This window comes from Lontra canadensis, unplaced genomic scaffold (assembly GCF_010015895.1).
Source record: "Lontra canadensis isolate GAN:19392208 unplaced genomic scaffold, GSC_riverotter_1.0 scaffold9, whole genome shotgun sequence".
Classification (NCBI taxonomy): Eukaryota; Metazoa; Chordata; class Mammalia; order Carnivora; family Mustelidae; genus Lontra; species Lontra canadensis.
Genome location: NW_022631003.1, coordinates 12,709,236 through 12,718,254, shown reverse-complemented (window position 1 = coordinate 12,718,254; position 9,019 = coordinate 12,709,236).

The window sequence follows — 9,019 nt, the reverse complement described above, 5'->3', positions numbered from 1 at the left end:
GCCTGGACTTCTGCCTGGCTTCCTGACTGGCACTCCAGTGCCTGCTCCTGCTGGAGCATTGCCCTGAACTTCAGCCTCCTTGGCAAGGGCATTGACAGACCAGCTGGCCCTCAGCCACCACCCTGTTCCTCCCAACAACTGGCCAGAGTACTGTTTCAACCCAGATACCCTCCCTCCCCAAGACGTGATCTTCCTGACCATCAATTGAATTAGTATTTCCATGATCCATTGCTCAGTTTTGCCCCTGCTGTGCTCCCAACCTTCCACTAGATGGGACCCCATGGACATCTGTATCAGATAGGTCAAGCCCAGTTTCACCACACACAAATACCAATTCAACCTGCTTTAAACAATAAGCACATTAACTTATGTAGCAAGAAGTCAAGGGATGAGAAGATTCCAGGCTCGGCTAATTCTGTGGTTCGAGGTGTCATTAAGGACCTAGAGTCTCCTGTCTTTCTGCTCTACCATTCCTACCTATTCCTTTCATAAGATGGATATAGCAGCTCAAAACAATCAGCAGTAGGCTGGAGTTGGCTCCTGAGAGTCAATTGCTAAGTGTGCCAGCCACTTGCTGAGCTATAGGTAGCCTGAAATCAGCCATTATGAGGGAGTTTACACCATGGAAATGGAAATATGCAAACACTGTAAATCAGGGTTTTTTGTTTTTGGAGGATGTATCACATCCTCACACAGTAATATCTAAAGACAGAATGGCAGAATGGGTCTGTTTCTCAAAAACATCTTTTTTGAGGAATAAAGAAGCTTCTAGAAGCCTCACAGAAGGTCCCCCACCCCTGCCTCCTTGACCCAATTGTGTCACATTTCTATGTTTCAATCAAAGATTGACAAATGGATAGGATTGTGATAACTCCTTTTAAGCATAGTGGGACACCTGATACTCTACGAGGAATCAATACTCTCTTAGCTAGAAAAATAAGGTGAGAGATGGCCTTTGGAAGGGCATCAGCAGGATTTGTCATAGACACATACACACCATCCATCTATCCATCAATAAGCTGACTGAGAGCTTATCTCTCTGCCTTGGCCCATTATGAAGCTTCCAGCAGGTTCACAGGGCATATGGGATATGACAGCCTGAGATGTGTGCAAAACTACCTCACTAGAAGAGGAAAAAACAACAGCCATCACTGAGAATCAATTTTCCATTTGTTCTAGGCCTACAGTTTACCCAAGTGGTTCCAAAAAACCTCACTTTATTCAAGCACTATCAAAAGAATAAAAATTGTCCTGTGTCTATTCTATAATGCTTTTTCTATAAAGAAATTCATATTTTAAAAGATTAAATGCTAAGCAGGAAGAGAATTACATTAATTTTTATGTTTTGACATGCAATTTAAGTTGAGTTAAATCTTGTTAAGCAGTTCACTCAAAATTAACTTTTCTGAATTCAGGCTTAACCTAATCCTGGTTTTCTCTCTGGCTTGAGTAGACTATAAGTTTGAACTAACCCAGATCTTTTTTTTTTTTGGACTCAGTCCTTCCAAAAGCTTGTCTAAGTTTGCAGAACTTTCAATGACATTGAGAAGTATCAGACTCCATGCTGTCTGTCTTCACTGTGGCTTTCATTGCCCCTGGGAAGGGACCTCAAGCCTACTCTCTGTTAATTTTAAGGAAGTGTCTGGATTGCCCTTCTCTGCATCCCATCAAACTTCTTGTGCCTTCCCCTACACTAATGAAAATAGAACTAAAACTTCTGACCACATATGCCTATGTTTTTCATAAAGAGTTGGGCTTAAATATATGGAACTTTTATACAAGCCTCTGTAAAGTATATGAAGAAGGACAGAGCTCAGTCCTTAGCTCCAATGAGCTGACAATCTGGTTATATAGGCTTCTACAAGAAACAAAGGACTACTATAGAAAAGCTATAGACATTTGGAAAAAGGAGAAATCATTCTGAACAGGTGTTAGAAACTTTGTTTTCTTTATCAATGTTTTCCACTATTTGATTATGTAATTTTCAAACATAATGAAAAGCTGAGAGAGTAGTATAATGAATGCCGTATCTCCATCAGATATAACAATGGTTGATATTCTGCTGTATTATCTAGCTATCTAAATACTTTGCTATATATTTTAAAGGAAGTCACAGCCTTATTAACATTTCACCCTAACTCCTTCAGCATGCTCCTCTTTAAAAAGGATATAGCTAAAAACCATAATACCTTTATCACATTTAAGAATATTGACAATAATTTTCTAATATCATCTAAAACCCAGTTAATATTAAAATTTTCCTAATTGTTCCCCCTAAAATTTTTTTTTATAATCCTGATGTTTATTTATCAAATTTCATCAGTGGAGTCTTTGACCAGCTTTTAAAATAAGGGCAATTTCATTATAGAGGAATATTTGGCAAACTCTAAGTACAGAAAGCTTTTTCAAGATTTTTTAAAGGGAGTAACACTGGTCAGAATTTGGTACATGAATATGATAACATCTACTGAAAATCTTCCCAGACATCATGAAAACTTGGAGGTAATTTGTATAGCTTGAAATGTCTTCATTTTAGAATGTTATATACAAAAAGGGCCTTGTCAAGAACAGAAAACTGCATTTTCTGTGTTCAGACTATAATTACAACACAACTGGCTTTTGATGTTACATTAAGTAATTTATACTTCAAGCTCCAGAGTATGTGGGGCATAAAACCTGATTAAAATTTTATATGACAAAAATCCCAATAAATGTTTCTTTTTAAAAAAATGGCTTTTCAATATGCTGATTCAGTCTAGTCATCCAAGAAAAAGCAGCTGATTTTTGCAAACCAGGTTCATATGTTACATTTGGTAGTTAGGTCTCCTTAGCTTATTTTAATCTGAAAGATTTTTCCTTCTTATGTGAAAAAGTGATATTGACCTCTGAAGACACTAGACCAACTGCCTTGTAAACAGTGCCAAATTCTGGATATATGTGATTGTTATCTCGGGGTGTTGTTTAATTTGTTTTTCTAGCCTTGTTGTCTTGTTAAATTGAAGGTCTGATTAGATTTAGGCGGAATCCTAGTCCTGACCTGAAGCAGATGGCACGCTTAAAGGGTTTAACTGAAGGGAGTTCAGTGAAGGAACTATTTACAGCAGAGTGGGCAGACTGAGGGAACAGCACTGGGGGGTTAGTGCTGTTAGTGCTGTAGGGACCACCACCCTGGGCCTGACGTGGCAGCAGAGGAGTGGAGCTCCCCTAAAGCACGATTGGAAATTGGAGTTTTGGAAGTGGGACCCACAACAGGAGCCACTCAAATGGAACCCATGCAGGGAGTGAGATGGTAGGCCAAATCTCTATGTCCTCCTTCAGATTTCTCCCAGAGCCTCCCCACTGGCCAAATCTAATTAGAAGCCCAAATGGGAGGGAGACTGGCTGATACATTGTGCAGAGGGGCATCTCCAGGGACACAGAGCAGAATGAAGAAAGGCATCAAATGGATGGACGTATAAGAGCAAATGGAAAACAACACACACACAGCTTAAACATTTTTGCTTAGAACGCTTCATAGGCAAATTCACCATGCAGTGAATTTCAGATAGTCACATCAGGAGAAGCAATGTGTTAGGTTATCTCACCATTAGCAAAGCTACGTTTCACCACTTGGTTAAAGTATTAATGCCAGATCTCAACACTGAGATGTAAAAGGATGTTTTTAATTTTAAATAAGCAAGTAATTCTAGGGTAGACCCTTTGGCCAGCAGGGGAAGGTTCTTTTACCCCTACAATTTTTCATGTAATCATCTTAGCATCCTTGATGATTCTGATCTGAATCAGTTATTTCACTGGAGGTTGTTGACTTTTCTAATTCTTTCTTTCCATATTTGGTTGAACCAGGTGAAATTTTGCAAATGAAAAATAGCTGAATATCAAAAGTTTCATCAAATTCAAACTAAAACATTTATTATCTAGTGTTCTGTGGGAAGGAAGTTTTTCTCTCCTCAACTAGGGAAAGACTACAGTCCTTCCTGAAAAGATAAAGTAAATGTTTAGTTCCTTTCCTTTATATACCAGCTGTCAAAGTAAGTCACCACCAAAAGAGTAAAGCAACTGCTACTCCTTTTTTCTTTTTCCTCTCTTCCTCCTCCTCCTTGTCCTCCTTGCCTTCCTCGTCACTGTCCTCCTCCACTTCCTCCTTTTTTCTTTCTCTCCCTTTCTTCCCTTCTCTCTTCACTTTTTCTTTTTAGTGCCAACATTGGCTCAAATTCAGCCAGTGGGTACTCCTTCAAGCTAACTCTTCAATAGGAATCTTGAAAGATGTCATTTCTTTCTGAAATTATGGGATGTCCTAGGCTCACCTGGACTAAGTTATGTTCCTTTGCCCAAGATCTTCTCCAAAGAGTCTTGGCTCAATTTAGCGGAAAATGACATGTGTGCAACATCTGTGTACTAGTGTGCTCACTATATATAGTGTTTAATAGCAACTCAAGCATCTATTGATGGGATAATGAATAAGCAAAATACTGAAGTATTACTGCTTCTAAGATTTTATAGTGGACAGAACCCCTATAAGATACATGCATATTCATGTATATCTTTAATTGGGACTCCATATTTACATTTATTAACTAGTCAGGAATGGTTATGTGGAGCAAAAAGTTGAACTAGCTTTGGGAGGTATGTACAATATCTTTTTCAAAAAATAATTTTTCTGTTATACAATCACATTTCCAAAGAAAAACATAACTTAAAAAATAAAAAAGAGAGGGGTGCCTGAGTGGTTCAGTTGGTTGAGCATCTGACTCTTGGTTCCAGCTCAGGTCATGATCTCATAAGTCATGAGATCGAGCTCCACCTCGGGCTCCATGAACAACACATGCCCTGCTTGAAGATTTTATCCCCTTCCCCTCCCCCCCACTTGTGCACGTATTCTCTCTCTCTTTTCTCTCTTTCCCTAAAATAAATAAATCTTTGAAAAAATAAGAAAGAGAATAAATTTACCAATAATTTCACCCTTTTAACACAACCATTTTAAGTATCTTCATATAAGTCTTTCACACAAGAGATGAAGGGGGCCAAGGATTCCAAAGAGGAGAGTGCAGTTCCTAATGCATGTGTAGGACTTAAAATAGAAAGTTTATGTAGGGAATTTACTCTCCTTTAGGCTTCTATTCACACCATACTTCCTGGGTACATAACCTTTCCCCTATCCCTGCCTGTCAAAAACATACTCATCTTTCAAAACAGCTCACTAGCTTTCCCTGATACCCCCAGCCAGATGGAGCATTGCCATACTTACAGTGCATTTCTGTGGACCTGATAGCACTTTTTACTTGAAACCCTTTCAAGGTATTTGTGTACCTATGTTATCTCCCTATCTAGTTTGCAAATTCCTTGAAGTCAGGAGTTCTACTTGGCTGTCTCTTATTCTCAAAGCTCTTTGCTCAGTAGCTCATAAATAAGAGCCTTTCAGTAGACATTTGCTACATTGAACTGAGAAGTAAGAACTCCTAAAATGAGTCTAACAGGTTTGCACTATATGGTGCAGACATGCTATAACTCTTCTTTTTCCATGTTGGAGAATATATTCCCTTCACTTGACCATGGTCCACCCTAGTTATTTACTTTTGAAACGTAGGGCTGATGTTGTTTCTAATTGTGGAAATAGTCTTGAAATTACTTATTACAACCCTTTCAGTTGCCTAGTAATACCTCAGTTTACTTTTAAGACTCCTTCAAATTTTCAAATAACAACTTTAAAACACCTTTAAATAGAATATATTTGTTTTTAAACAGACATATAAAGTGCTCCACATTTTACATGTGAAAATGTTACTAGGCTGAGAGGGATAAAACACACTATAGTGCTTCACAAAGAAAGTGATTGAATTGCCTTCTTAGTAGGCTATAAAGTAAAAGACATCCTGCTGTTATTGTTTAAGCTCACTATGATGGAGGTAGATGGATACATTATTGTAGGAAACCTGGAGGTCCCTTTCAGCTCTATGATTTTAATTGAGCTATATAAGTTTACACAGTCCCAGCTGTCTCATGACTAAACTAAGTTGATTTGAATCTAAACCTCACTATTGGTAAATAGTAATTTCAGTAATACTTGGCAACACAGAAAGCTGGCCTCCGTTTTCTTATCTGTAAGATGAGAAAGTTGAATTGATTCATCTCTATGGTCATGAAGTACTATAACAACATAAATCTTTTGGTAATCTATTATAGTTCAGGTACACAGTTTCTATGATACTGACTGAGGATAATTTTTTTGGCTCCTAAATCTTCCTAATAGCCGATAGATTTTTTTAAAGGACAAATTCAGCTCTATTGAATACCTTTGGTTTTCTAACAAATGTAGTGTAGTTGAGGAAAAGGAAAAGGGACAAATAGACATTGAAATACCACTGGACATGGATTCAATCCCAACTCTGCTACTTACAAGTTATATGACCTTAGGCAATTTATATACCCTCAGTATTTGCATCTAAAATTAAATAACAACTACCACCTCATATCCATTAGGATGGCTACTATTACAAAAACAGAAAATAGTGAGTGTTGGTAAGGACCTTGAAAACTGGAACTCTTGGGCATTATTGGTGGAAATGTAAGCTGGTTTAACCACTATAGAAAACAGTATAGCAATTCCTCAGAAATTTCAAAATAAAATTACCTTATGACCCAACAATTCAATTTTTGAGTATATACAGAGAAGAACTGGAAACAGATTTCTAAGACATATATGTATACACATGTTTAATAGCATTATTTATAATAACTAAAACACAGAAGCAACTCAAGCATCTATTGATGGGATAATGAATAAGCAAAATGTGGTATATACATGCAATGAAATATTATTCAGCCTTAAAAAGGAGGGAAATTCTGACACATATTTAGAACACAGATGAGCCTTGAGATCATTATGCTAAATAAGCCAGTCACAAGAAGAAAAATATCATATGATTCCATTTATATGAAGTACTATATGAAGAGTAGTTGATATCATGGAGACAGAAAATAAAATGGTGGTTGCCAGGAGCTGGAGAACAAGGTAATGAGGAGTTATTGTTTAAAGGGTATTGTTTAAAAGGTTTCAGTCTTACAAGATAAAACAATTTACAATTTTGAGATAGATGGTGGCAATGGTTGCAAAATATGAATGTACTTAATACCACTAAACTATACACTTAAGAAATGATTATAATAGTAAATTATATACTATGTGTATTTCAATGCAGTTTTAAAATTGGAAAATATTAAATAACAATATATATCTTGTGGTATTATTATAAGGGTCAATTAGATAACACAAATGAAAACCCCTGAATACCACCTGGCATGTTTTGGATGAACAAATGTTTATTGGTATGTCCCATAGTATAGTTTTGGTAGAAAGAGGTGGCTAGTTTTTCTGTTTCAAGGTCGCTTTGGCTATTCAGGGTCTTTTGTGGTTCCATACAAAATTGGGATTTTTTGTGGTAGCTCTGTGAAAAATGCTATTGGTATTTTGATAGGGATTGCATTAAATGTGTAGATTGCCTTGGATAATATAGACATTTGAACAATACTTGTTCTTCCAATCCATGAGCATGGAATGTTTTTCCATTTCTTTGTGTCATCTTCAATTTCTTTCATCAGTGTTTTGTAGTTTTCAGAATACAGATCTTTTACCTCTGTGGTTAGGCTTGTTCCTAAGTATCCTATGATTTTTGGTGCCATTGTAAATGGGATTGATTCCTCAATTTCTCTTTCTGCTGCTTCATTGATGTATAGAAATACAACATATTTCTCTACATTGATTTTGTATCCTATGACATAACTGAATTCATGTATCAGTTCCAGCAATTTTTTGGTGGAGTCTTATGAATTTTCTATATAGAGTATCATGTTGTCTGCAAATACTGAAAGTTTGACTTCTTCCTTGCTGATTTGGATGCCTTTTATTTCTTTTTGTTGTCTGATTGCTGAGGCTAAATAACAGTGGTGAGAGTGGACATCCCTGTCTTGTTCCTGACCATAGAGGAAAAGCTCTCAGATTTCCCCATTGAGGATGATACTAGCTGTAGGTTTTTCATATTTGGCCTTTATTATATTCAGGTATTTCTTTGTTGAGGGTTTTTATCATGAATGGATGTTGTACTTTGTCAAATGCTTTTCTGCATCTATTAAAAGGATCATATAATTCTTATCCTTTCTTTTACTAATGTGGTAAAAGAAAGGATAAGAATTGATTGATTGACTTTCAAATATTACTCAGCCATAAAAAAGAATGAAATCTTGCCATTTGCAACAACATGGCTGTAGCTAGAGAGCATTATGCTAAGTAAAATAAGTCAGTCAGAGAAAGACAAATAGCATATGATTTCACTCATATGTGGAATTAAGAAAACAAGTGATCATAGGGGGAAAAGAGAGAGAGGCAAATCAAGAAACAGACTCTTAACTATAGAGAACAAACTGATGGTTACAGAGAAGAGGTGGGTGGGAGATGGGTGAAATAGGTAATGGGGATGAAGGAGTACAGTTACAATGAGCACCAGGTATTGTATGTGTTAAATCACTAAATTGTACACCTGAAACTAATATCACACTATAGTTAACTGGAATTTAAATAAAAACTTTAAAAAACAATAAAAGTAATAAAAAAGTAAGAGGTGGCTGGGATTCCCTGGTCAGACTACCTACTGTGCTAATCCAGGTTCTTGGTTTCAGTGTCAGAAATCTACTCTGGCTATCTTAAGCAAAAAAATAAATAAATAAATAAAATAAAGAAAGAAAGGAAGGAAGGAAAAGAGAAGAGAGAAAAGAAAAGAAATTACTAGAAGGATATGAGAGAGTTCACAAAATTAAAGGGAAGGCTGGAGACCAGGCCCTGCAGAAGACAAAAAGCAGGACTGCTTCAGGATCTCTAAAGCAAGAATATTGCAATAGTCTAGACAAAGTATTGCCACTGAAATAAGTGAGCTCCAACTCTTTGTACCCTGATCAACACTCAGGTTCCCCAAGCAACACTCATTTGGGTTCACTCAGGTCTTAACACCTTCCCCTTGACCAGGGGTAA